Genomic DNA, 13,779 nt, shown 5'->3' with positions numbered 1-13,779 from the left:
ATATAGTACACCCTAAAACAGGGGTCAGCAACCTCTTTCAAAAGTGAGCTACTACTTGGGGGCAGTGTAATGCGAATATGATCTAATGTAGTTTGATACACAAATTTGCTCTAATTATTTGGGGTTAAATCATCAAAAAAAGAAATTATTTACAGAAATTTTAATATGATTTTGTCTTAACTAATACTGATAACTGAAACATGTCTCTCGCACTTAATATTTCATCTTCTAATAAAGAGCATCTTAAGACCAACAATTCCATTAGCTTGAACAATAGTCTTTCATTTGTTATTAATGGGCCTTTTTGTTCGAGTAAATAGTTCATACAGGCTTGCCTGAAGTATGCCAACATTCTCAACACTCTGAAAATGAGTAAAGCACTGACAAATTTCTGCCACTTTGTGATAAATGACAAATTAGCCAAACAGTCAAAAGAGCAGTCTTTTGTTGTGACTTTCACTGAAAACAACCCATTAAAAAAAAGCCGCTTTGTGTAACTTGCATGAAGGCGAATGAAGCAAAATTGATGAACCAAACCGATGACGACCCCGGGTGACCTCACTTATCATTGGTGACCCATGACCTGATCTGATCAGTCACTTTAAACAATTCCTTAAATCACTCTCATCTGAGGTCAGACAAGGCAGGAGACAAAACAAAATGTGATGTGCCATTTTTCTCCGTGTGTGACACAGTGCAGACAACAGTTTGGCTTTTATGTACCGAATGATCAGAGCTAATGGTGCAGCTGCAGTGTTTGCTCCAGGGTGCTACTCTTTCACTGATTCTGGAAGGTGCTGGTCAGGCAGACGGTCACATTTGCATTCCTATAGATGCTGGTATCAAAGCATCACTGCATGACCCCTTCATGACCAACAGCACTGTTTTTTTCTCCACTAGTATTAATAAAATAAAAGTACAGGCTATGTGAGCCTGCTACATTTATTAGCGCTATCAGAGTGAAATCAGTTAATAAACCATAAGAAATTAATAAAAGGCATCAGTCAGTATCTGACAAGAAAATACAAATTAACAGGGTTGCCATGATCAAAATTATAAAGAATCATGACAGTATGTGTTATACTTTTTTTTTTTTTTTTTTTTTTTTTTTTTTATAAACGATGACGCTGAAGACATCAAAACTAGCATCAAACAAGAATGCAATATTACATGAAACTAAAGTGGATTATTGGTGATCCATTCATGAAAATATTTGGATTTCGTTGTTTTCCACGGGAACAATTAGCATTTATTGAATTTGAATGACACTTCGCGCAACAATGGGATGCGGAGTGCACCGTGTTGTTTACACATCTGATAGACCGCGGACTGCTCCACAGATGATCGCAATGGGTAAAGGGAAAATAAGAAGGCAGGTTTTGTGGGTGTGTTTTGGTAGTATTGCATATTTATTCATCAAGTAGGTCAACTTTTTATGTTGTAAAATCTCACTTCTCGAGCCTTCAAATAAGGTACTGTACTTTTAGTAATTTTAGATCACTGGTAGCACACGGCACTCCCAAACCGGAGACAGAGTTATGTTTTTTTGTTTTGTTTTCTACCAATGGAGAGGAGGAATATATTAAAATACTTGTAATCTATGTCATATTTCAAGAAATGTTGAGCATCAAAGTATCAAGGCCGATACATGGAAATCAAAATATGGTTACCCTACATTTATCTCAAGTTGTAATCCATCCACCATTATTTTGCAGCAACGTGAATGTAAGCAGACTAATTTAATGAAGGAAAGGAGTCTTCTAAACAACCGAACTCGGTCCTCGAGGGCCGGAGTCCTGCAGGTTTTGGATGTTTCTCTTCTCTTTCCTCTGCATAAGCCTGATAATGATCTTGTTCATTTGAACAGGTACGTTGAAGCAGGGAAACATCCAAAAACTGCAGGACTCCAGCCCTCGAGGACCAAGTTTGGACACAACTGCCCAATGGCATTTTGACTTCATATTGCAGATTAGGTTTACAAACAAAACTAAGAAAATCTCAAACAGCACTGCTGTTTCAAATGATCATCTTTCGATCCAGATATGTGATCACTCATAAGCTCTGCCGCCTTGGGCATTTTTAGTACATTTCATTTAATCTTTGATACATGAAAAATGTGGGTGTTTTCTTTCAATTTCTCACTTGGAAAAAAATGCATAGGTTTGTATTTCAAATAAAACTTGTTCTAATGCTTTTGTTGCATGCATCTATAAACATCAGCAACATCATAATACTGATAAATGATCAGACCATTTTTTTTCTCTGCTCCATATCTTAAAACTGCCTAAAGCAAGTTAAAAATAAAAAAAATCAAATAATTAAGGTTGTTATAACAGACTCATATTTTACTCAAGTGTCAATGTATACAAAATGCATCTGCGAGTAACTATTAAAAAAAATAAATAAAAAAATGATGACTTGTTCCCAAGTGCATAACACATGACTAAGAGAAATGAACAATGTCTCTTCCCACGATCCTCCTCTCAAGATTGAAATTGGACTTTATCACCCTTAGTCACCAGACCTAATTGTAAACGAACAGAGCGGCCATTGAGAGAGATGCCAGTGAGTGATGTGTTACTGTGTCGAGGACTTGTCCTCTTTTCTCTGGCTCTGACCAGCTTGCCCCACCCCTTCCCTAAAGCCAGAAGGCTCTCCATCACTTTACCCAGTGACCTGTAACCACAAGGCCAAAAAAACCTAAGCAGAACCTCCGTCATCATAATGAATCCAATTTTATGCTTGAGAGCACAAGGCCTGGCACATACATCCATTGCAACTGTAAATTATTTGACATTAATACTAATTAACAAGAGCTGTCATAATGAAGACTGTGCCTCCCAAAAGAAAGCCCCACATATTAAAGCACTGTATGAAGAAGAAAGATTCACTGTGAAATACAACAGCATTTAAAACAAACTGTCAAAAACAACAGCAAGGAGGTCAATGGGTATTATTTTACACTATGAAGTATACACAATATTTTATGAAAATATCCATATAATTGACTCTACTCAATGGAAGCCATTAATTCCTGTCCCCCATTAAGTGGTTTAAATGATCCTGTAAAAGGCCATACATCTCCCCATGCCCTTTATGAGATCACCACCACATCCCCCTCACATCTTAATCGACCCTGCGTCTCATTCCGCCTCCATTTCTGATGGAGTGGAACATTTGTTTCATTGCTAAAGGTTTGAGGGGTCCATCCTCTCAACTATTCCTCATAGTAGATCCACATTTCATTCCCTCTCATTTTGTGTTCAGATTCTTGAAATGGTGGTGCACAATCTGCATACCAAGGTGGAAAGCTTATTATTTCCAGCTGTTGACAGTCTAATCACAAACAGATTTGCTTATAGAATGGCTGCTGTAGCCAAGTCAATAAAAACGGAGGCAGAGTTGGAATGTGTTTGGGGTTTTTTCCCCCCCTAAAGTGGTGTTCTTCACTTTGTCCCTAAGAGTTACAACAAACAAAACAGTGATAGCTGATAATTCAAGAAAACTTGTCACGCTACAAAACACCATATGCCAAGCCCATTTACTGTAATACGATTTAACACGAAAATAAAATTAGTTGTACCATTTACAGTACACATACATTTTCTCCAGCTCAAGAGAGATTTATTCAATTTGCTTTTTGGAGTATGAAGACAGTGTGGCCTCAAAAAAGAAAGACCAATAAGGTACCTCTTCACGCAAGTCTGAAGAAGAGGATTGATGGTCGTGCAAAGCTTTCAACAATTGGTCATTCTAGAAGCATCGCACATTCCAGAATGACAACATTTGATTACCAGCACAGAGGAAAAAATAAAGATAAAATATGATTACCACAAAGAAGCAAATTCAACCAATCTAGAAAGCTATTAATTGAGATGATTCTAAATATTACGCTTTGGAGATGCACTGCAATATTCAAAACAAACATTTCATAAAACCAGTCATTATATGACACGAAAGATTACATTATGAAAAGCAGTTAGGAGCTCGTTTTCAACTAAAATATACTTATTTTGAAGACTTGTCCCGCGGTGAACTCTAACCAAAGAATTATTGCCAAGTTCAGCTCAAACTCAAGGAAGATAAAACAAGTTGCAGAATGAAAACTGAGCCTGGCTGACTCCTTGTAAATTGTGAAATGCCTCCACAGTCCACAAGCTTTGAGTTTGCTTGAAATCTCTTGAGGACACAGTGGCACTGGAAGTGGAGGGTTTAACACAGTCACGCAGTTAGTGGGCCGCCTCACACTCCAGGGAGTAGAAAAGTGATGATCCTAGGCACCATGACAATTATGAACATCACACTTCAAGCGGCTTGAGAGAATTCGCTTTAGAATGGAACCTACCCCCACTCACTCAAACCCAAACACGGAGTCAGTAGGTGGGGAAAAAAACTTCAGAGAAAGTTTGAGGGAGAGTAAGAATGGTCATGGATGATGGTAGTGTTGCTGGTGGTATGTAGGATTAATTAAAACCTGGAGTCACTGGTGTGCCTGTGACACGCAGCCACGCGATTACGATCTCTGTGTGAGAAGAATCTGCTCCCACAAGTCATTTCCTTCCCCATTGAGGGGAGCTAAATGGGACGGGGTCTTCAGAGAAAGGCAACTTTGTGAAGCAAAGAACCCAAAAAGGAAGGAAAGAGGAATGAAGTGAAGAATGAATGCTTCAACTTTTGAATACGAGTGTAATGAATTCATTTCAACCCAGTGATGTGCTAGACCCATTGAGGGGGTCGAATGATCTAAGCCACGGTAATCCTAAGCTTGTGCTGTTTAAAAGTAAAAATGATGTGTGTGAGTGTGTGTCTATAAATACTATGGCACACAACACTCGGCTTAAACTAACATCTGGCAATGTCCCTGCATCCAACTATCCACTTTTTTTCTTGCGATCCTTGGTAATCTTTTTTTTCCCTGACAATATACTGTACTGAAGCAATTATAAGATCATATGAAACATGTGAATTTAAGAATATGTTTTCCTGTTTTTAAAACTTATTTTTTTCTTATAGTTGTTATCATTTATATATTGAAAAATAAATGTAAAACTAAATAATACAGATTTTATCATTACACAAATTAATTTATTATAACAAATACAAAAGTTACCACAAAAAAAAAAGTTACAGTTGAGTACCAGTACCGAAGGTGCAGATTTTTGGTACTTGGGAATTGATCCCCTGGGAAAAAATAAAGTATTTCAGGAACGGAAATTTTTCTCACTTTAATTCATGCATTAAAACCTCAACTATGAGCAAAATGTGAACTCCATACTGAAATAAAGGCACAAGGGGTAGCAAGATCATTTTAACTTGACATGAATCTTAATGTCAGGTCACCAGTCACTGGTTAATAAACAGTAACCGGGGGTAAAAAAAAATAAAAATAAAATGGTTTTGTTATACAGTGGTACCTCTACTTAAGAAATTAATTGGTTCTGGAAGAAAGTTCTTGAGTAGAAAATTTTGTAAGTAGAGACGCATTTTCCATGTAAATGCCCTAATCCGTTCCAAGCCTCCCAAAATTCAGACATAAATGTTTTATAAAGCATAAAAATGCATCAAAACATGTAACAAATAAATGTTACAATTAGATTATTGCACAATAAATGAGTTGTGTATATAGTAAAAAACAAAGAATAAAGAAAAAAAATGATGGTTTTTAACTGCTGTCCTCTTCGTTTTTTGCCCTCTTTGCTCCATGTTCTCTCTGAAGCGTTTTTGCCTGGTGTTTTGTAAAGAACTGATCCAAGGATGTTTGTTTTTTTTAACAATTTTTTTTTATTTTATTTTTATTTATTTATTTTTTAATCACTCACGCTTACATCATGTAAGCCACACATGATCTCCCAGGCGGAGAAGGGAATCCACGCCATCCGGCACCAAAAGCAAGTGACAGTTCCACTCCTCCACCTGTAGCCTTTAATAAAAAAAAATAAAAATAAAAACAATCCTTGGAAAATGTCCAAGGCAAACATCATCATCATAGTGAGCGATCGCCCGAATGGTGAACACTTTCTGGGTGATTCTTTTCAATAAATTCTGAAACTTGATGGAAACTTCAGGTACAGCGAGGCATCTTTTTCCAAAAAAGGCCTGTCTCGTCGCAATTAAAAACTTACTGTGCAACGTAGCCTTCATCAATCACCAATTGTTTGAATTTTTGCACAAATTCGGCCGTTAATACATTTACGTAAACCTATCTAAAAACCTCATGGCCCGAGGGGCGAATGACGAGGACGCTACATAGACACATATCTATTATGCATCTATGGACACATAAGGTAGATGTCCCTCTTAGCCAATGAGATGCCAGGAAGATGCCAGTAATAGCCAATGGCAAAGCAGCTGTAAATATGTTGTGTTCAGTAAACTGGGACCTGCAAGTAGCAGCCCATTCTGTATTTTTAACTTTCGTAACCTGAAACTTATTTCGTAACAAGAGGCAATATTTTCCTGTTGAGGAGTTTCGGAACTTGAAAATTTCAAATGAAGGGACGTTCGTAAGTCGAGGTACCACTGTACACTTTAATGCAAAATTAAAATGAATCAGATTAGTCGAATCAATTGAATAATCGATAAATGAATCTATTATAAAAATATTTGATAGTGACAACACTACTGTGGACATTCTCATGTATCCAGTTCTTTTCATACTCAGGGCAACCGGACTTCTGGCTAAGACAACCAGAACAGACCAGATGCAAAAAAAAAAAAACCTTTCAACTACTGTCAACTCTGAAACGAAGAATCAAAATTTGGCCATGTTTTTTTAAAACAACAACAACAACAACAACAACAACAACAACAACAACAACTTTGGGAGAAACGAGGTCTCCCAGTTCAGAAAATGTTGGCAGGCACGTTTCACTTTCATTTTCATTTTCATTTTCATAAATGACTGTGGCAAGAAACCTAATTGACAGAGAAGATAAACGTGAAGTGTGGTACTGGTAATGCAATAAGGAGATGCCAGGAAAGGCACATTGAGCAAATTATGCAACTATTAGAGGGATTCAGTGAATTTGATGTAGAGCCCACCGAAGAAGCTTTGCCAGGAATGTGACTTAAATGAAATAATGAACTTAAGTTATATTCTTTTTACAAGAATAGAAGGTAAGCCACAGTGATGGTATTAGTCTTACAAACTCTCCTACATGTTCTAGCCTAGTAGCATACAGCCACATGTTCCCAGAATAGTACTGATGTGACACGGTTGGTGCCTTTTGTGAAAAGTCACCAGAAGTTGCCAATGACACGACAAGCTCAGTCATTAATCACAGTCGTGTGTTTGGGTGTATACAAGACACAAGAGCAGACTTGCAATGGAAGGGGGGTTTGAGCCCCATAACATGGACTCTCACCCCTGGAACCCCTTTGGACTTGAATGAAGAGAGGTCCTGCACATTCATGTTACCAGGTCACTAATCAAATTATGTTGATATCCAGGGACAGCACACAGGACAAGAGAATTCATTTAGCATCCTTTGCTCATGGCTATTGTCTCTGCCAGGGCATCGGCGGGTCTGGGCTAAATGAGTAACCCTGCCTCTTAATTTATTTAAGTCCTTTCAAAAGAATGCATGTCTATTGAGACAGGCATTGATTTAATTCAACAATGGAGTGATAATTTGAAACTTTGATGACAGCTTTGTCACAGCAAGAAGCGCTATGCAAATGTAAATCAGCACTATGGGCCATATGGCCACGGATGGAGGAAAAATAGCCTACTCACAATTGTACCGAAATATGTATGGCCAATGAATTATATTGTACAGTACAAGACGTAAAAGGAATGATAATGTGAGAGCTGTCCTTCCGTTGGTGAACATATTCATTTGTTGTATGGACCCTGAGGTGACAACATCAACATGCCATGTCAGAAAAGCTCTCACACATGAGCATGTCATTCATGTATACACCACATCCCCAAGGGATCCCGTACCTTTGCTGTGTAGCATTTTAATTAATCCCCTGATGACAGATTGGATCTGGCAGGTTATGTATGTCTTACGGCTGGGGGTGAGGGGCTAGTGAGGATCGACGAACAAAACAGTGAGGTTAATGCCAGTCGCACCCGCCAGCACAACGCAGCAGGTCCATTCTTGGACAGGTGCTCCTTCTGAGGTCGCTAAGTCACCAATTCTCTAACCACACAAAGCTACCGTCTGTCATCACAAATAGACTCCGCACAGGGCCAGAAAGGAAAATACATCATCGGCCCAAAATTTGTAAATGTGCATAATGAAGCCAAATGTTCAAATGAAGCTTTGTGCATTTTAGAGACTCATTGATTTAAAGAGAAAAGGGTTTGGATTGGTGGGGGGAGCTCTTAAATTTCTGGACCGAGATTGTCCCGTAGTTAATGTAATCAATTTTAATGCAGATTTGACACAGTGTGGAAGATATCAAATCGGTTTCTTTGCTGTAAAAAGGGGAAAGTCAACCTTAACAATAATATATGTGACCTCACCAAGTTTAAACATGACATTCTGATTAATATTACATTTGTGGAATATGAATTATGGAGCAAAATCCAGACATTTTTATCCAATTTAGGGGCATCCATTTTTCCACTAGGTGTTGACTGAAGATGACATCACAGTTTCTCAGGGCTCAGTCAACGACCAATCACAGCGCACCCGCTTTCTGAAGTGGAAGTCAACTCGAAAATGTTCTTTATAGCAACATGTTTTATGCAACCACACTAGTCTAAACACATGATTCTGATTAATATTGTGTGTGGAATATGAATTAAGCAGCAAAATCCACCGATCTCCAGCCATCTCAGGGGGTGGCCATTTTGCTTTTCGCCATCGACTGAAAATTGCATGGGACAGTGAGACTGATAAGTTTATCCAATGATGCCCATTTTTTCAATTATAATGTGGTGAGGCCAAAAAGAAATACTTATTTTGAAAAACATGTAGACAGGAATTTGTATCATCCACAACACAGTTAAAAACTAATTTGTAAAGAAAATATTGTGGTTGACCTCCCCTTTAACTCTCTCAATAAGTCTTAAGCATCAGTCACCGCGTGTACATGACTTATGAATACGACAAGCTTTTTTTTTAATTTTTTTTATTTTGTATTTTTTTATTTATTTATTTATTCATTTATTTATTTATTTTTTTAATGCAAGAGTGTGCAGGAGTTTCTGGCACAGCTGCCAGCTGCTGGCTGAAAGATTAGGCTTGAATGCAATGTTATTAAAAAGAAACGGCCAGCAGGTGGGAGCAAGTATAAAATCTGCCAGTATCACGCAAGGAGCTTGTTGGAGAAGAAGAGAAGCAGGAAGTGTAGATTGGGAATGGGAGTGGTGTGTTTCGCTAATAGCGTGTTGTAGAGCAGTGGAGAAATAAGCAATCGGCAGACCAAAAAAAAAAAAGTTAACCCTGCAGGGTTGCTTTTTGGCTTATTAATACAAAAATAAAAATAAATTCATTACAGTAATTAAAAACAGCACCCTCATCTCCTCATTAAAAAGCATGACTGGCCGATAATAGCTATTCATTTGAATTCTAAGAGGCATAACGCCATTGGTACCCACTCCACTCACTAAAATACATCAATATTAAGGAGCATGTGATCATGACAAGAGAGATTCCTATTAAATATCACTAATGTCTACATCTTATTGGCTGGATACTGGAGCGACACAATGGGCTTCATTTAAGGTCTTTTATTTAAGTACCAGTAATTAGCAGGTACTGTAGCAGATCGCAGAGGCTGAAAAGGAACAAGACTCTTCACTCAGCTGCCATGAGATGAGAGAGATGAGGAATCTCAACAGCAAAAGGCCTCTTTTGTACTGAGGCACGTGCACTTTGATTCTACTGCCAAAGTGGTTCTTTCAGACTACCCGTGATATTTAATACTATATGATCAAAAAAAAAAAAAAAACATTGTATAGCATTAAGTGCAATATAGAAACTGCTGATGCCATTCAACACTTGTGTGCCCAAATGAGGGTGACAATACCCAAATTGCATAAGGATGCTGTAATTCCAGTATTGGACATCGTTTGGCAAGCGTCATTGCGCTCCGCCTCCAAAACGACACTTACACGGCATAGCCAAAAGGATAATCAAGTACTAATAGCTATGCTGAGACCAGAGCCACACGCCATAAACCCCTGATATTAATTAAAATGGGTTGTCCACTATTAAGTGATGGCATTTTAAATTGGCACTTGACACAATGAAGAAATTCAGAAGGTGCATAACACAGTAGGAGGGTAAAAAATACAAATTAAAGTTAAATTTGTCTGAGCCAGACTGAAGCAGAATCAAGAGACGGCCTGACCACCGGAATACAAACATGAGGTTGGTTGACAGGGGTCTGTCAGTATAAGACAAGCACTGAGCCAGTGGCACAGAACCATGTGACTGTTTTGGAAAATGGAGTGAGGTGAAAGTGCTTGGGTCAGTCCCAGTCTTTCAAGAACCCGAGTTCCAAGAAGGCTATCAGAAAACTTGTTCTGTATTTGGATTCTTCTTGCAATGGCGAGCATTAATTATTGAGTCTATTTTGGGTTGCAAAGATACTCGGAGCCCTCCAGAGTCTTCAATGTGGATGAGTTTCAGTTTGGAAAATCATTTAAAACAATTAGTCATTACCCAAGTAACTTTTAAAACTGACTTTTTGAAAACCTTTCCAAATCACAGGTTTCCGGGGGAATATAAATAAATAAAAGATTTGTCTAATACCGTATTAATTACGCTGCAACGTCTAACAATTTAATATAGAAGATTTGGTGATTAGTGAGTGATCCTAAGTGTTGCCATCACATTCCAGTTTGCAGAAAAAGAATCCATGACAGCAAAAGGATGACGCATATTAAATAGTAATACATGAATAAACAATTCCATGAGCTTTTGAGCATTTTCACCTACTATCACACACACAGATGTGACTCCCTTTCAAATGAGCGAAGGGCAAGGACAGAAGCAGTAGCAGGGCATTGAAGATGAACTGCTAAAATTGTCCTTTGACTCAATTAAGTTTAATACTTTATATCTTTTTTATACTGTATTTTATTCTGTCTCCTATAAATGAATGAGACCTGTGAGTTATGCAACTCAAGGTAGCCTACATATTTCTTCAGGTATACATATATACAATTTATGTATTTTATTCCGTTTAGAGTCAAATTGGAAATTAAGGGCACAAACAAAAATTTGAGTCTGGACTTTCTGGTTTGCACATAACACAAGGATTCTAACATTTAGTATACAGTAGCTACTAGCTATATGTATACAGTAAATACCATTTGTGCCCTTACACACTGTAGGGCTTGTGTGGCATTGATGGGAAAATTCAAGTACCATGGATTAATGGTGTCTTCATCAGGTATGACAAAACTCCTTCCACATAATTCTTCTGACTTATTCTTAAAATGGCAGTCTCTCAAAACTGGGATATGCCCACTTCACTGTCCAACATCATCATAGTGATGAGTTATTTCTACTCATAGCCTTAAGTGCTGAAGATCATTATGATGATGATGAAATATGAGACATTTTGTTTATAACTAACAATGTCAGGGGTAAACCCTGACCACAAATTTTGATTTTCTGGAATACATTCAATGGCCAATTCATGTGAAATTCATAATGTGCTTCCATGAAATTGTAGGGGGTGACATTACTGTCACAGTTCAGACATTTAGACACAGCAAGCATTTTTTTATTTATTTATGCATTTATTTTACTTTGACCATACAGGAAACCTGATCTTATGAGGTTCTGTTTGTAGTATTTTATTTTACAGTTTACACACTGAAGAGTGCTGCCATTACACATTACAAAGTGGCAATCACACGAAAGGCATATTTAGATTAGAGTTTATTTTCTGTAAAAGTGCTTTTGGTCATGTGGAAATGGTCTAAACACTTATACAGCTTCACCATCTTAAAATGTGTTCAAGGTTTAGGCTCCCTATCATGAGCTGGTGAGTATTTGGAAAATAACCAATTTCAGTCGGGGAACAGCTACCAATCGCTGGTCATATATAAACAACCAGTCACACAAATAAAATCATTGTTCGGATAAAAATACGGTATTACATTAAGGTCGGTAATTTTGTCCTAATTAAACCATGAGGTGCCTCGGCTCTCGTTATGTTTCGGACTGTTTTTAGATTATTACAGTAAAATATGTTTCAAAACACATTCTAGTATGCTTGTGTGTTAATGGGGTAGGCAAGAGTGAAGAGATGTTTAAAGGCTGCATAGAGTAAGCTGAGAAGCATGCATCCAGACAAACATTTCCCAATTACCTTTCGAGCGGGGTTTTCATTAAGTACTTTCACATAAGAGTCTGACTGGCTGCTCTTTGTCTCCACAGCCGTCTGGAGATAATCAAATTCACAGACCGTCTCCGAAATCATCTTAGCCCCCCATTATCATTAATCTGGATGGCCATCTCGCTCATCGGCATTGCGGTTAACGAACAATGTTAGGGATCGAAATTCAATTTTCAACAGTTAACAGTTGAATTGGTGATCAATTGTAGGATATCAAAGATGAGGGATTGTCAAAGTAGGATTTTGTATCGTTTAGTTCTCATTGTATTCTAGTGAGGTCTGGGATGCCATTAATAAAGCTGCAGTGTAGCACACTAGGAGGAATGCAGCTGTGAGTCGTTTTCAAGTGAACACAAAATAAGCAAAAGTCACTTTTACAAGAAATGTGCAACATATACAATGCTAAAAAGAATTGGATAACTAAAAATGTGCAATAAATTTATTTCCAAATATTAGGAGTGAATGCATGTTTTCTCTCTTGCAGAGTAATATGACACAAAGTGGGATATCAAATTTAAAGTAAAGTTGTGGAAGGTAGCACCAGCTGCATTTCAAGAGCAAAACCAAATTACACTTATGGCAAAAGATCATATTTCTTGGTTAACAAATTAAAGTGTATTACTTTACTAATTTCCTTTATTGCCGTTTAGCAATATGTATAAGGACCGCACATGTACCATAAGGGAACTTGTGGAAGAAAGGAATATGAAAAGAGATGAATTATAACACAAAGGATGCAGTCATGTGACAGCTGCATTTTCAGCATGTGAGTGCCTAGTGACCAACAGCAATTTACCCTTATATCACAAAAGTCCGGTCCAGATCCACTAAGAATGCGCTACATCCCCGAACAGCGTCAAAAATTGCTCAACATCTGTACCCGCAGCTTGCTCCCTATTTACGAAGGATATTTCTCAAATGATATACCAGCGCAAACACGCCAACAAAGTTGGGAGCAAATTTGCGCCTGATTTACCACACATGGCAATGACTTTTCGCCAAGAACACGGCAGTTTAGTAACACTTGTGAGAAAATTGAAATGATCACAAAGCGGGCTTAAAGACAGAAGAGGTGCCAAAGTGTTTTCCTCATTGAGCGCCATTAAGTGGAGAGGACGACGATGTGACTCATTCATTTAATGTTCTTAAAATACAAATTATTGCTGGGATAATTTTTTAAAATAGGTTGAAGTGGGCATACAGTATGCATCTGTCACGTGAAAATCATCCTACAGAAGCAGACAGTTTTAGATTCTCTCAAACAAATGCAATGTGAAGAATGTTCACCCAAAATCTTTCCCAACACTGCTTGCCTGTTACTCAGCTAACACACAAAAACGCTGCTTTCCATTCAACCCCTCAACTGTCCCAAAGAAGGGGGCGAGTGAAGATATGAAAGCCCTTATTTGTTGCCCTTTGTGCCGCGACCAGTTCTGTCGTTGCACGTGCTGAAGTTGCTCACCCGCTAAA

The 13,779-nt window shown here is 38.0% G+C and overlaps 1 protein-coding gene across 2 annotated transcripts in view; it reads right to left on the bottom strand.

Annotated features, from left to right (window-relative positions):
* Window positions 1–13,779, bottom strand: part of macrod2 (mono-ADP ribosylhydrolase 2) — a 417,202-nt gene that overhangs the window by 377,459 nt on the left and 25,964 nt on the right. The gene's annotated exons all lie outside the window — the stretch shown is intronic.

Source organism: Festucalex cinctus, chromosome 14 (assembly GCF_051991245.1).
Source record: "Festucalex cinctus isolate MCC-2025b chromosome 14, RoL_Fcin_1.0, whole genome shotgun sequence".
In the NCBI taxonomy this organism is placed as follows: domain Eukaryota; kingdom Metazoa; phylum Chordata; class Actinopteri; order Syngnathiformes; family Syngnathidae; genus Festucalex; species Festucalex cinctus.
Note: the sequence above shows the minus strand (reverse complement) of the source record. Positions and strands in the feature narration are given on the sequence as shown.